Source organism: Eptatretus burgeri, chromosome 13, assembly GCF_056783735.1.
Source record: "Eptatretus burgeri isolate ZD-2024b chromosome 13, Ebu_testis_v1, whole genome shotgun sequence".
NCBI classification, from domain to species: Eukaryota; Metazoa; Chordata; class Myxini; order Myxiniformes; family Myxinidae; genus Eptatretus; species Eptatretus burgeri.
In genome coordinates, this window is record NC_140973.1 from 12,273,310 (window position 1) to 12,290,025 (window position 16,716).

At 42.9% G+C, this 16,716-nt stretch overlaps 1 long non-coding RNA gene across 1 annotated transcript in view; it reads left to right on the forward strand.

Annotated features, from left to right (window-relative positions):
• LOC147013855 (uncharacterized) overlaps positions 1 to 6,161 on the forward strand; it is a 263,399-nt gene extending 257,238 nt beyond the window's left edge. The window contains exon 4 of the long non-coding RNA XR_015050529.1: positions 3,877 to 6,161. This is a non-coding gene — a long non-coding RNA (uncharacterized LOC147013855). The remainder of the gene's footprint in view (positions 1 to 3,876) is intronic.
• Positions 6,162 to 16,716: the final 10,555 nt, after the last annotated feature.

Here is a 16,716-nt window from a genome sequence, read left to right on the forward strand (position 1 = left end):
TCAATTATCATTGGGGTCAGCTTATTGGACACAGCTACAGCAACTCCTTGGGTATGGTAACCATCAGAGCGACCAGACCAATAGTAGGTGTAACCACCCACCATTATCTCGCCGCAATCCGGTCTCCGAACCTCAGAGAGAGCTGCAATCCCGATGTCCAAACGCTTGAGCTCAGATGATAACAGAGACAGGTGATCATCCTCTCTTAGGGATAGGACATTCCAGGCACCCACCCGAAGGGACCGCCTCAGGTTAACCCAAGGAGACCGCCGTCTGGTGGACGACACCTCAGCACCACTCCGACACACTCTCCCGCAATCTGACCCAGGGATGTTACCCCGTGGTTTCCCTCCTATCAAAGATTGGGGGTCCCGAAGGCTTTGCCCCAATCCCATCATCCGGTGAGCTGCCCTGCGAAGGGAAGCTGCACAGGAGGTACTCCCACGGAGTGGGTTTTCAGATTTTTTTGCGTTTTTGCGTTTTGCGGAATGAAGCGTTTTACGGTGGCTGGAGTGCAAATCCTGCCACCAACCTCCTAATAAGAAGTAACCCAACTGCAGGAGGACGTCCGCAGACACAGTTGGGCACTAGATATGGATGGCCGTTGGCTCACAAGGAGCTCCTCCGCCCTTTGACAGGTTTTGTTTTTAATCCTGCTGGGTGTCCATATCCAAACACCCTCCTCACCAGAAAACCTGGTGGGGGAGACGGTTTAGTCGCCGACAACCCGACCATGGAACAGGTTAGTACAGGTTTACATGGTACCTGTAGCAGGTCACAGATCGAACCTGACCTGACAACAAAGAGCAGAGTTATCACGAATAAAGAAATGAAATGTACAATGAACAAGGCACTTAACGATTCTACTTACAGATGGGGCCCACAGACACACACACACACACACACACACACACACACACACACACACACACACACACACACACACACAAAAGAAACTGGACCCCATGGGTCTTCAGTCGGTAGAGCCGGGCCGAGGTACCTGTCCCGCATCGTGCGGTCACACCGACCCCGAACCACCACGGTGGGACTTGAACCCACGACCTTGGCGTTGTCAACACCAAGACTGCAGACCGCTCAACCACGACCACAGACCGCGCCGCAATCGCCGCCAAGACTGCAGACCGCTCAACCACGACCACAGACCGCGCCGCAATCGCCACCAAGACTCCTGTCTGTCGTCCTCTCGTCTCCTTTTCTCTTGAGGTGGGAGGGGTTTCTTTCCTCACCACCCACCTCCTGATTGGACGAGGGGTTGTCGGACGACTCGTGGTCAGCCTCCCGATTGGCTGGGGTGCGCGTGTGGTGCTCGCCCTTCACTCATTGGCTGGAGGAAACGCTACATGCCCTTCCTTGGAGCGGAGCCTCGATCTGAAGCGACCGAGGCTCCGCCCACTCCCTCAGCCAAAAACACGTGGGCAATGGCGACCGGGTCGAGTGAGGCACGGTGGCGTTGTTGTTGTAGTTGTTGTATAAACCTAACTAAAAATAACTCACAGCGCACACACGAAATTCCCATTAGACAGAAGGAGGGATTCTAACTATAAACACATACTTATCGAAATAACTAAGCTACGGGGACTCTGGCTGTTTGTGTGCACAAGGTTTCCAAATCCGTAACAATATGAGCAAGGTCTCTAGTACAGCTCGGGTGTCCTGTGGACCATCAAGGAAGGAAATACACTGTGTGCGCTCGTAATCCACTCACTACACTTTGTTTTGCGAGCAAATCGTCTCGACACTCCCTGGTGCGAGGTTCTTCTGTCTTCCTCGCCTGCCCATCCAAGTTGGGAATCTTTTTTGTTATTTCTACACCCAACACCAAGGAAGGTGGGAGTCCTAAGTAAGAGATTGCTTCATGGGGCACTAAGTTCTGGAACTCTGCTGCGACATTTCATGAAGATTCCTGGTGGATGTTGCTTCTGTGATGAAATGGAAACCATCTTTCCCAAGTACCTGCAGTGCCGTCATCTTCAACCATTTTTTTTTTGTTGCTGGGGAACATCCTGCTATTACGCTTCAGGCCTCGTTTTCCCCAACACGTTTTATTTTTGATCCCATGAAGGAGAGTAGATCATGAGATATTCTTGTTAACTTCATTTTGGCCTCTGTAAAACATGCAATGGATAAAACCAGAAAGGGAAAACTTTATTATGTTCATGAATCATTTCGAAGTTTAAGGTGGCATGATATTCTTGAACTATTGAGCGGTTTAAAGAAATTTGGACCCCAAAATGATGCACTTTGCAGTATTTGCCCGCAAGGTACTTTGCTTTTACTGGTCTGATAATTTTGTTTTTGTACATACTTCACTTTGTTTCAGTCTCTCTCCCTCCTTATCCGTCGTGGTGGTGCTTTCTCTTTGAAATGCCCCGCTTTGTCCACTGCAGATCTAAACATGGACGTACAGGAATGAGTAGGTCGAGTGACATTAAACAGAAAACTTATGTCTGCCTGGACTTTACTGCACCCTGAATGCAAGCTTCTTAAGGGGAAGGTTTTTGACCTAAATTGTTCATGTACTGGCGTTGAATGAAAATGCCAGAAATGTCGAATTTGTTCATCACATGTGCTGGCGATAACTGATGTCCTCTTCATGAAAGACATCATGTGGTCTTGAAAATCCACCAACCAATGCTAGCAGATGAGACAAACTGTTTATCATCTCGATGATGAATGGCATACACACATTGATGAATCACCTTACCTGTGAAACACTGGGATGACAGCTCAGAGGCGTGTGTGCGAACCTCTCGGCTATTCTACCAAACTACCTCTCCACCCTTCTTAATTCTCATGCAGCTGAGCTCCACTCATTTTACCTTTACCCACTGGCCAATGACTTTTATAGCTTTTACCCATTGGCGAATATGAGTCGTGTTGACGAATTTTTTTTTGATTTTTCCACGACACAACATAAGGTATGGCAATACCTCCTTCAGCATATCAGCTTTCAACAGGGTCATATAACATAATAGATCTGGAGACACGTTCCTAAGGGTGTTATTTCTTTCCTATGAGTGATACATGATGGCTTAATTTGGCTACTGATTTCCAGAGACAATTGAATAAAAAATAGGACCATTGGACCTGTAGCTTTTTTTGGCACTGGCCTAATGTTGTAACCCAAATTTGGTAGCATTCTGACTGGTTGTCTGGAGAAAAAGATTTTTCAAGGAATTTATGCAATTTTCCCAAAAATTGACTCAGTAGGCCATTTCGACACACTTCTGGTCAGGTGATCAGCATGACCTCCACAATTTAACATCCCTACCCTGGCCTAATGTTGAAACCAAAATTTGGTGGCATTCTGACTGGTAGGTCTGGAGAAGAAGATTTTTGAAGGAATTTACTAAGTCGGCCATTTTAACCTACTTAAAGTCACATGACTGGAATAAGCTTTGCAGTCCCCATTACCAGTCAGGAGCGGAACATTGTTGCCAAATTTCAGCCCGATCGGCTCAGCGGTTTGGCAGGAGAAGTCGAAATAGGAGACAGACGAACGGTGCGTGATGACAATACCTTACCTGGAATTCCAATTCCAGATAAGCTAATGATAAACTAGAACAGCACTCGGTAGAGCGCATACCTCCACCAGGCTTAACAGTTTACATTTTGTATCCCAATGATAGGCCAGATCTCGATCCGAACTTTCAAAATCGATTCGGCTTGTTCGTCACGTAACCTACTCATCCACATACTGTAGTTTTGTCATACCTCCTCCACAACTTTTTGAAATATCATGCTATATATCGTTTTTGGTCCCAGCTCTCAATTATTTATAATGACAATAAATTTGGTAAATTTATAGCGACAGAAGTTCAAAACTAACTCCACGCGTACGTCAATGTGTTGCAGATGCAGATGCTCTGGCCAGACGATCAACCCCCTCCCTGTTTGGCTGAAGAATTACGGTGACGTTTTTGTCCTTTTTTGGATTCCCAGTCTGTAATCACCATGGTGGCCCACGAAGATTTCTTCACTGGACAGCCGACAGTGAGAAATCAGATCAGGTTTTTGGTGGCTACTGTGTGCCTTTTGTTCATTTTATCTTTCACTGGAAAAATTTTTATCCCATTGTACATCTCCTTGGGTAGTGCAGTATACAAGTTGATATGGCTTTGATTGCATTTTTGTGTGGGGATCTCAGGTGTGGAGAGAGAGAGAGAGAGAGAGAGAGAGAGAGAGAGAGAGAGAGAGAGAGAGAGAGAGAGAGAGAGAGAGAGAGAGAGTAAGAGAGATACTGGGGCTGTGGAAGAATTTTGAGCTGGGTGAGTGTGATGGAGGACGAAGCAAGTGTGGGTCACTTGCCTGCGTCATCACCAGAGAAAGACTGGAAATAGGTTGAAATCAGGGCCTTCAATATTCTGCCGTTTATGAACCACTTCAGCAGCATGGCTGATCAATATATCCCAGGGTTCATGCAAGCTTTTAGATCATGTTGTGACCTTATGCAGCATCACACTCACTGCTCACTCCAAGAAATATGATGGGGTTGTGTCTTCACCTGTGATTTCCGAAATGGATTTTTGTCAATAATGCCTGCATCTTGGAATTTCCATCTCTCCTGAACCACATATGCATTTCCAATTTCCTTCCCTAAACAGTTCTAAAAACCAATTACTATCTGAGTGCAACTTCATGCTACGACGGTCTACCGAGGACGTGACACTGTTTTCTTCTGACCTCAACAGAATAGTCACCTCTGCCATCTTTGAGACACAGCTAATGCCAAGGTGACTAGCAGCGCCGCTTTCCTGTGCCGGCATTAACCTGGCTCTTCCCCTCCATCCACTTCTCGATAACTACTTACACTGAAATTGTGTAGCTTCCACACGCATTGCGTCCGTGAAGAACCCTGTGGGCCTGTTCTCGATGTCATCATGGTTAATAGTGCTGTATTTATATAAGGTACGGAGTAAGATTAAGAACCGGTTTGATTTTCTTCTTCTTTTGTGTATTATGTAATGTGTTATGTAATTATCATAATTAAAAACATTTAATTTTTGTGTCCAGGCAATTTAATGTGGTGTGCCAGCTCTGTTTTAAAATCGAAAACACGACTAATTGGCTCCTTAGAAGAGCTTCCATAGGATGGTTAGCATTCCAACACTCAGTAGGCTGCCGTGTCCCCTGGTCAAATGACAAAATTCTTTCATAATTGTTCCAGAACTACATACTGAAACGGAAGACCAAGAAGGAACCCGAAGAAGTAAAGAGTAAAGATGGAGTCAGCAGGAGGAACCTTGATAAGATTCGGGTTTCAGCCGCTGCTCCACTACCCTCAAACCCATCCAGGCGCAGCCAAGTGGGCCTTACAGAAAAATTTCTGCAATAATTCACTTTTCCTTCGAGAGATAGATAAAGAGAGGAAAACAGAGTAAAAGGTAAAAGAGAAGAAAAAGCAAGAATTGGAATAAATAAAGAGAATTGTGTAAAAAAACAAAAACAAAAAAAACAAGACAGAATTGTGAAAAAAATTAAAAATTGAAAACATTTTAAAAATGATAATTAGAAAGAAATGTGAAAGGAACAAAGATGTCAGGAAGAACACAGACAGACAGATTTCAGCAGTTACTCCCCAGGCTCAAACGTAGCAACATGTACAAGCGACCAGTGGTCCATCAGCGGGGAAGCACAGTCCACACAGAATCATGATATGGTATAAGCATAATGAAACGGAAGACAAAGATGGAACCCGAAGAAATCAAGAACAAAGTACTTATACAGAAGTAATGTCACAATATTACTTGGATGGTGGAAACTTAACATTAGTCATTCTTGCCTCGGTTCTGTCTTAACAACCAATTCCTCCCTTAGATAATTCCATCAACCAAATGTGTTTGTCTCTCTCTCTCTCTCTCTCTCTCTCTCTCTCTCTCTCTCTCTCTCTCTCTCTCTCTCTCTCTCTCTCTCTCTCTCTCTCTCTCTCTCTCTCTGTCTCTCTCTCTCTCTCTCTCTCTCTCTCTCTCTCTCTCTCTCTCTCTTGACCCTGAAGACATCCTTGTCTCACTGACCTCTTGTTTCTCTCTCAGTATGGCCTTTTACATCATGCTGCCACTAAGCACCCCCTGCTTCCATAAGCTTCCAAGTTTTTGGGAAATCAGTGCATGACTCATCCATTTGGTCAGGGGTCTCCAACCTTCTCCTCAGTATGATCCCATTGAGACAGATGGAAATTTTTGTGATCCCATCAGGTACAGTCAAGATCAACATCACCCTGTCAAAAATATATGGCATCGCAATGGATGTTTAAACTACGAAAAATCAAATTTTACCACCTAATTACTCACCTCAACTAATGTGACACCTGGGTTTCAGCATTGCATCACAACTGCATGAGGTTTCGTTCTGTGGTAGAGATGGCACACTCCGTCTCAAAAGTTGGGGTAGTAGGGACATGGCAGATGGAGCATAGGACTTGCAGAGCTGTATAAGTGGAGACATCCCTCAGAGGAACTTTGTGTCCACAAGTGACGGTTTCATGTGCAGGAAATACAAAATGGAGGAATTGGAAGTTATTACCTCTGTACCTCAATGCTGCCCCTTTTTTTAGTGTTGCACGACAATAAAAACCACCCCACTGAGTGGCTCTGTAACCTTACTCTTATGGTATGTGGCGTGACCCCAAGGTTGGGAACCCTTACCTTAGGTCATAATTGACCCAGCCAATGGGCTTCATCTCATAGTACTTTGGTCAGGGGTATGCGGTTGAGGCCTGGCAAAGTAACCTCACTCACATTGTATGCTCTAGGAATGTGGTGGCCAGGAAAATTAATGAATAGCTCGGTGTAGTTGGTATATAGTGTCTAAAATTAATTAATATTTGCTGCAGTTCAGCTTCCACTTCCTTGTCTTCCACTTCCAATGTAACCAAAAGCAGAACTTTGCCTTCGCCTTAACTACGTAAATATTTTAATTCCTATACACTTGAATTAAACACTAAAAACGACAATATAGGATTTCAAAATAGTGTTTCTCCCAAAAGCAGCAAACAAAATTATAATGAACTGGAGAATTAATACAACATGATACTCCGCACAGTGTTCAGGTTGATTCAGGAGGGCCTTGCCATTCACGGGGGTAACGTTCTTGAAAATCCACATGAACCACAAATCTGCAAACTTAGGGGGTAATGGGAGAAATAGGGTCAGGGATTTCAACTTAAAAATTTGTTCAAATTGTCCCTTAACGAACAGGTTTGTGCATTGTTTTTGTGTTATTTATTTTCATGAATAAAAGAGTTATTAAGAACATAAAATTAAGTAAATTTTCTTGAGTTATTTTTAAAATTTATTTTTCAACCTGTGGCTGTTGGCTGAATTATTGCTGGGAGCATGGCTGTGCTGCTGATGCAGTGCCACCTGCTTTCAGTAAACTTGTACGCATTTTACTGACCTTAGAAGGATAACAGGCTGATAACAGGTGTTAAATTTAACCCACCAGGTGTTCATTTAAAGTTAAATTTAAATACAGATTAAAAGAGGTTTAAAGCCGTGTGTGTGTGTGTGTGTGTGTGTGTGTGTGTGTGTGTGTGTGTGTGTGTGTGTGTGTGTGTGTGTGTGTGTGTGTATATACATTTATATATATATATATATATATATATATATATACATATACATTTATATATATATATATATATAAATGTATATGTATATATATATATATATATATAAATGTATATGTATATATATATATATATATATATATATATATATATATATGTATATATATATATATATATATATATATATATATATATATACATATATATATATATATATATATCTTCTTCTTCTCCTTCTTCTTCTTTCGGCTGCTCCCGTTAGGGGTCGCCACAGCGGATCATCCGTATGATCCGCATCGTGATTTGGCACATGTTTTACGCCGGATGCCTTTCCTGACGCAACCCTGGTCGCCTCTTACAACACAGGGATTTATATATATATATTGATTCTGGGTTTACCACCATTTCATCCAGAAGCTATTACATCACCATATTTGACATGTTACATGAGTTCTTCAAGCCTGTTGTTTGTGTCCTTTATGACATCCTTAAAAAGAGTAAGTTTCCTGTTTGAAATGAATTTCAATTTTGTTTAACTGCCAGGCAAACAGACAGAGTAAAAAAAAAAAAATCTCACTGTTCTGAACATGCGTGATGGGGACAAATTCAGAGACAAAGTACTGTTGCACTCCAGGCTCATTTTCCGATTCATGTTCAAAATGTAACATTCAATTGAAATCAAGTTCTCTGATCATAAACTGACGTTTGTGGATCGACAGACAAACAGACAAAGTGAACCAATTGCTTAACCACACTTTTCACTTCGCATTGGCATGTAAAAGCCGAGAATGAATATATCGGATGATTATCATATTGTTCACTTTCCCTCCTTGTTTGAAGAGAAAAGGCATTGTTAAGTCGAATCATTAATTATGAAAGCAGCTTTGGTTGTGAAATATCATATTAAATGCCAGGCATGAGGCTAATTGTATGAATCTCCAATGTATATGAATAACAATAAAAAGATCAATCAGAGATTGCAGCCTCTCACCAGGACTTGTCTTGTGCAGTTTTGTGGTGTATTTTGTGTGGCGTTTGTGTACTGGTGTGTGACGTAATTAATGAGACATAAATAGAACTGCCACTTTATAATTGCTGGCAGTGATGACTGGTTCAGTCATTTCAGAGAAGATTTTTGAAGGTTTTTTTTTTAAATAAAAACAATATGGCTCCTGAATCACGTGACTGATGACATCATCAAAAATATTTTGTGGACCATTTTATCCTGAGATGAACCTCAAAGTTTTTCATACTGATCAGATGTAGCATTCTACACATGCCATTTTGACGTCATAACAAAGGCACCTATGATGTCATAAATCCCCTCATTCCCCATGAAGAGTACTTGCTATGTGCCAAGTTTTAATTTTTTCCTTGCTGTGGTTTCAGAGATACAGAGGTCCAAATTTTTTCTCGTTTTTCCAACATGGCTGCCACACAACGTCACCAGTGACGTCATGATTACCATTTAAACATTCTGCAGGAGTATTCGCACTTATTGTTAAAATTTCGTCTCAATCCGCCAAGCGGTTGCAGAGAAAAACATGAAAGTTCTGTGCAGAAAAACAAACAAACAGACAAACAAACAAGAAGGGCACTCAGTGGAGCGTATACCTCCGCCATGTTATGCCTGATCCACAAGAACAAATCTGGCTCAATGCATTTTTGAAATATCATGCTATATATCGTTTTTGAGCAAGATCTCTCAAGGGTGAAGAATCTCTTTAACAAGCTCAAATGAGCTAAGATCCTCGTCCTCTTAATGATGACATCATAAAAACGAATATGACGTCATTGTGATGTATCAGGTTTGCGATAACTTTTCTGTGCTAATGCCCGGCTTGATTCCCGCAAACAAAATTCAAACAGCCTGCCTAGTTTCGGAGATAATGTTATAGGCGATTTCCATTAGCGGCGATATTATGACGTCAACTTTTTTCTAGGAAGAATTTCCAAAATCGGAGATGATTACTGCCTGCGCATGGGCTTTCTGCATATACATGGCAAGTTTCACGAAGACCGATGAAAACTCTGTGTTGGAAAAACAAAAAATGTGAAAAAATAGGAATTACGTTATAAAAATTGATATGACGTCATAGTGATGTATCATATGTGCGGTAATTCATCTCTGCTAATGCCCTGTTCGATTCCCACAAACAGAATTCAAAAAGCTTCCCTAGTTTCGGAGATAATTTTTTAGGCAATTTCCATTAGCAGAGATATTTTGATGTCATAACTTTTTTTCGCGGAGGAATTTTCAAAATCGGAGATGGTTACTGTCTGCGCAGGGAATTTTTACATATATATGCCAAGTTTCAGGAAGTTTCGATGAAAACTGTAGGCTGTGAAACAAACAAACAAAAAATGTCAAAAAATAGGAATGACGTCATAATGATGTATCATATGTGCAGTAATTCATCTCTGCTAATGCTCTGTTCGATTCCCACAAACAGAATTCATAAAGCTTGCCTAGTTTCGGAGATAATTTTTGGCAATTTCCATTAGCGGAGATATTTTGACGTCATAACTTTTTTTCTGGGAGGAATTTTCAAAATCGGAGATGGTTACTGTCTACGCAGGGAATTTTTACATATATACGCCAAGTTTCAGGAAGTTTCGATGAAAACTGTAGGCTGTGAAACAAAAAAGTCCACAAGAACAACAACGTGAGTAAGACTTGGAGATCCTCCAAGAGGATCTCAAAATTCTAGTCGGCGGATCCGGATCCGGATCTTCACCAACATCTAATTGATTCGTCCTTGTTTCACATCCAACCTGTCCGCAAAACTTCATGGGGATCCCTCCACAACTTTTTGAGACATCCTGCACACAAGCAAACAGACAAACAAACAGAGAAGCCGGTAGGCGGCGATGGGTCGCCGAGCAGGGAAACTATAAGATATAGAGCAAAATGGATGTCATATAGCGGATAGGGAATCACCTTAAGATTATGCATATCAAATCTCATCCAGTTACATCTACTGATAACTACTCGGTATCCATTTGAATGACAAGTACCGAAAATGCGGTTTGAAATCGGAAATCCCCAAAGTTTGAGGGGGTTATGTAGGTGAACAAAGATCTTCTTCTCTTCTTCTTCTTTCGGCTGCTCCCGTTAGGGGTCGCCACAGCGGATCATCCGTCTGATCTGCATAGTTATTTGGCACATGTTTTACGCCGGATGCCCTTCCTGACGCAACCCTGGTCGCCTCTTACGACACAGGGATATGGTACACCTATTTTAACCGGGGTATACACCGGCCCAGTACACTGGTACTCACTTCGCCGACCTCGGAAGGATGACAGGCTGAGTCAACCCCCTGGTGTATTAATTCAGTGGCCCAACGGGGCTTGAACTCAGGACCTTTTGGATCCCAAGCCGCTGCCCTAACCACTGCGCCAACACTAGGCTGTAGGTGAACAAAGATATTAATCGAAAATCTGGCTTGATCGTTTGTGCAAAATGTATTCCAGACAATTAGTGTGAATTTTCATGACCATCTGACCATAACCCTAGGAGTCGCATTTGGCGCGAAGGCATCTCCAGCTCTCGCATATTATCGATTTTTGCACTAATTGACCTTTGACCCCTGACCTAAGCGAAATCGGTCAATATGTCTTGAGGCAAAGTTGTAGTACTCATTGAGTACCATGAACCCGCAAAGTTTCATTCGTATCGATGCACTCACCTGGTCACAAGGGGGCCTTCATTTTTCGCCAATTTTCGCGAATACCCTAATTTTAGGGGGCGCTGCAGGTAAAGTGTTCCATATATCACAAAAACCGGAATATATTTGATAGAGCATCACCTGTAGATCATTCCTGCCAAATTTCATCAACCTACGTGGGATAATGGCTTTCGGAATTGATTTTGCGTGAACGGTACCGATTTTGAAAGTTTTTCGGCTGTTGCTCGGGAACCAAAGCGTCCCTAGCAACCATCACACTTTCCAAAGCACGAGGTCATAAGATGTATCTACACCCGAGTGTGGTCAAAATCGGCCCACATTTACTACCAATTATGCTGATGACAAACGAACAAACATCCAAACAGACAGAATTACTGACAATAAGGGTCACCTATTTCGGCTACCCAACAAACAAACAAACAGAAATGGATAAAAACATAACCTCCTTCACCTTCTGTGGTGGAGGTAATAAACAGACAAAGAAACAAACGGACCTAAATGCAATACCCTGTCCTTCAGCGAGGGTAACTAGAGGCGTCTGATTTGACAAATTACTGAATGAATAACTCACTTTCCAAATCACAAGTTCAAAATACAACAAAGAGCTATTCTTTGGTCTCAAATGATGTCTATATATTTTTCTTTCGTAAGCATTTTGGACCGGAAGTCAGTTAATTACGGGGTTTTTTCTGGACAGGTGCAAGGTACACCTTTACTTTCGGGTCGTGATTGTTCTGCTGATGTGGTGCAAGTCCTGCAGGATTTGGTAGGAATTTGTAATTTGTTCAGGGTGCCGTCGATAACTCATCGACTCTTCGCAAAAAAAAAAAACATTTTGAGAAAATTAAAGACGATAGGGATTGACAGAGAAAATTGGAAGCAGAGAAAAAGGGGGAAAAGGAGCTTGGGGAGAGAGAGCAGTAAAGAAAGGGAATGGGATTTCCACTTGTTTGCATACCCAATTTGTAGATATATTCTTTTTTTCTCTTTATTTCGTTGCAAAAACATGATCCTCTATGTTTGTCTTTCTCAAAAAAGCATACAGCTGTGTGATTCAACCTTGTGTGCTTGGCACATTACTGCTCTCCAACCTGGTCTGTAACGTGCACACAAAACCGATAGGTGAGGTCACGCTCAGCATGACCTCCATCCATCCACTGGGACCATATTCTGTGCAGAGCATTGGTGCTGCCTAAGCAGTCTCCTTGGCTATTTGGCACAATCCTGGACAGGTCACCACTCCGACACAGGATACCAGCAAGCTGGCACTCATTTTACCAACTTCATAAGGATGACAGGCAGAGTCAACCCCATCCATCTATCCATTGGGACCATACTCTGTGCAGAGCGTTTGTGCTGCCGAAGCAGTCTCCTTGGCTATTGGGTACAATCCTGGATGGTTCGCCACTCCGACACAGGACATCAGCAAGCTGACACTCATTTTTCCGACCTCAGAAGGATGAAAGGCAGAGTTAAACCCACCTGGGATTAATTCAACAGCCGAGTGGGATCTGAACTCAGGATCTTCAGATCCCAAGCCCACCACCCTAACCATTAAGCCAACACCAGGCATAGCATGACCTTGAGGGGCTATATAAAATCAGAAACTGGATTGTACACCTTCATTGAAAACCTTTGAAAGGCCTGTTTCACAGCGTGAGGGATGGAGAGAGAAAAATAGATAGACAAGCCGGTAGGCGACGAGGGATTCACCAGGATCGAAGCACTGGATACGATGCTTTTCATTCTGACCGATCCACGGACAAAGATTCATTGCCAAGACGTATTGGTTCACATACAATTATTCCTCTGCCTGGCAAGATTTTTCCTATTGCGTATTTTGCCAACTGGCACTCCTCATAAAAAATGACGGTAAATGGACACCCTATTTTTGAAGGACTATCATTTGAAAAATAATCGGTTTGCTAGTTTGTGCTGTGGAGCCTCACGTTGCAGACACACACACACACACACACACACACACACACACACACACACACACACACACACACACACACACACACACACACACATACACACACACACACGGAAAACCCGACCACACCTTCTGACCACACCTTCTGAGCCACACAATATTTTTTCATAAGCCACGCCCACTTTCCATAAGCCACGCCCAGTTCCCTACGCCACTCCCACTTTCCGACAACACTTCCACTTTTCATCAACCATGTCCACTTTCCCTAAGCTCCGCCCACTTTCCTAAGCCCTTCATAAAAAATGACGGTAAATAGACACCCGATTTTTGAAGGACTACCATTTGAAAAATAAAACCTCAATCAAAAATCGGCTCGAGTAAAATTTTCTAAATATCTCGAAGTGTTTAATTCCGAAGTCTCATTTCTCTACATTCAAAACTGAAGGACAAGTATTGAAAATACTGTACACGGTTTTTCGGCCGCTGCACAGCAACGGGTGGTTGTGAGGCAACGAAATTCAAACGCGCACATTCCCAGCATATACTGCACATGTTGGCAAAGTTTTATCGAAATTGGTTTGCTGGTTTGTGCTGTGGAGCCTCGCGTTGCAGACACACATACACACGCACACACACACACACACACACACACACACACACACACACACACACACACACACACACACACACACACGGAAAACCTGACAATAAGGGATATCTAGCATATATAGCGAGTCCAATAATTTAAGGTGGTGTGTGTATCGTGGAATTGTTTACGGAAAATAAATAAATAAATAAATGGAGGCGGAGTGTGGGTCGTGGAATCGTTTTCGGCAAATAAATAAATAATTGAAGGTGATGTGTGGGTCGTGAAATCGTTTACGGTAAAGAAATAAATAAATAAGGTGGTGTGTGGGTCGTGGAATCGTTTTCGGTAAATAAATAAATAATTGGAGGCGGTGTGTGGGTCGTGGAATCGTTTATGGTAAATAAATAAATAATTGGAGGCGGTGTGTGGGTCGTGGAATCGTTTTCGGTAAATAAATAAATAATTGGAGGCGGTGTGTGGGTCGTGGAATCGTTTTCGGTAAATAAATAAATAATTGGAGGTGGTGTGTCGGGAGGAGAATCCGAAATGGTAAATAAATAAATAATTGGAGGTGGTGTGTGGGTGGTGGAATCGTTTTCGGAAAATAAATAAATAATTAAAGGTGGTGTGTGGATCGTGGAATCATTTTCGGTAAATAAAGAAATAATTGGAGGTGGTATGTGGGTGGGGAATCGTTTTCGGTAAATAAATAAATTATCGGTTTGCTGGTTTGTGCTCTGAGCCTCGTGTTGCAGACACACACACACACACACACACACACACACACACACACACACACACACACACACACACACACACGGAAAACCCGATAAACTTCTCTCAAAGCTCTTGTTTGACCACACCTCCTGAGCCACACAATATTTTCATAAGCCACGCCCACTTTCCACAAGCCACGCCCACTTTCCTATGCCACTCCCACTTTTCATCAACCACGTCCACTTTCCCTAAGCTCCGCCCACTTCCCTAAGCCCCTCATAAAAAATGCCGGTAAATAGACACCCGATTTTTGAAGGACTACCATTTGAAAAATAAAACCTCAATCAAAAATCGGCTCAAGTAAAATTTTCTAAATATCTCGAAGTGTTTAATTCCGAAGTCTCGCTTCTCTACATTCAAAACTGAAGGACAAGTATTGAAAATACTGAACGCGGTTTTTCGGCCGCTGCACAGCCACGGGTGGTTGTGAGGCACCGGAATTCAAACGCGCACATTCCCAACAAATACTGCACATGTTGGCAAAGTTTCATCGAAATCGGTTCGCTGGTTCGTGCTGTGGAGCCTCGTGTTGCAGACACACATACACACACACAGACAGACAGACAGACGGAAAACCCGACAATAAGGGATATCTAGCATATATAGCAAATCCAACAAGCTATAAAAGATTGTAAAAGAGGATATGGAGCCTTTCATAATAAATAAAATGGAACTTCTGATGACAGTTTAAAAATCGTTACAAAAACCAAGTTGCTTTGAAATATATTTGATATCTTTACCATTTTCATTGGACAACATTAAATCCATAATTACATCTCAGATTCGTATCGTTTGCCCACGCACAGTGCAACTCTTCTTGCATAACACAAACTCACACAGCCCCACTCAATCTCTGCCAAATACCTCCTGCCGATGATGACTTAAACCAACAGAACACTCTGCGACTGTCCGGGAAATCCAATATCGGAACTCTCCCACCAAACGGGAAACCGAGCTGGCATCACCTGAGCTGCGAGCTAGCAGGATGGCTCAGAGGTACGCACACTCGCCTCTGAGTGGTTGAGTCTGGGTTCAAATCTCGATCGAGATATAAACGGTAGCCATGGTGTTCCGTAGGCATCGATGTGTGCACCGTTCCTCGGATTGACGTTAAACTGGATGTCCCTTCTGTTAGTGTTAAATTGTGGACCTTAAAGGCCCCACGGTGTCCTTCATGAAGAGTCGCCGAGTTTTCGCCAACACCTTAGCCAAATTCCAAATTCCTGATCCAACCTACAGGGGGCAATGCACAGACATGCAACCCCAGTAAATTATGCTATCTGTAGACATGTGCTGCATCTGAAAGAAGAAGAAAAGACCAGAGCCGACAAGCTTTAAAATTATCAATCTGGAGACCTCTGAAATGCATTGTGACATGATCATGTTGACTGGAGTCTAGAATCTAATAAAACGCTAAGGCACTTCATGAGATTATAGAGATTGATGCTGCAACTAAGGCAGTAAAAAACTGACCACATCCCCCGGCCACATCCACTTGCGATCAGCGTCCGTGCGTTGCAAAATGCCCCCTTAAGAGGGTGACCGCGACCAGCAACTGATCCAAAAGGAAGCCTCCGCTGTTTGCTCCTTTGTGCAGCGATTTTAAAATCCAAAAACTGGATCCAAGCAAACACTACGCAGCTGCACCTTATACCGGGCAGGCCTGCGGAGCCGTGGCTCTTTGTCATGCAGATGGACATGCTATCTCTTTGGCACAGATCGCTATCTATCATGGGTTGTTTTCGTTTTAATGACACGCTTTGAGAAGAAAAAGACATTTTTCTGCACAATATGCGGGTTCCTTTTTCACTTGGATTTATGGGCTGACGTCGCGTCATAAAGGAACGAGATTTACATAGAGAAAAAAGGTGCGGTAGGCAGCGCTTGCTCATGTCCATCACGTTGACTGGTGCTCCGGTGACATGATTGGCGATTCAGGGTTGTGCAAGAGTCGCCGATGTATGAAAGCATCGAAGGGACATGAATATAACGTATGCTACAGTGAGATAGTGGGTGTTGCGGGGAAATTGCTGAGCAAGAGATTCATGTTATGGGTGTGTAAGAAATCCACTCTCCTCGATATTCCAAACTGCAGCTCCCACCAACTACTGTAGTATACCTGCTCAACACAGGCAAGAGT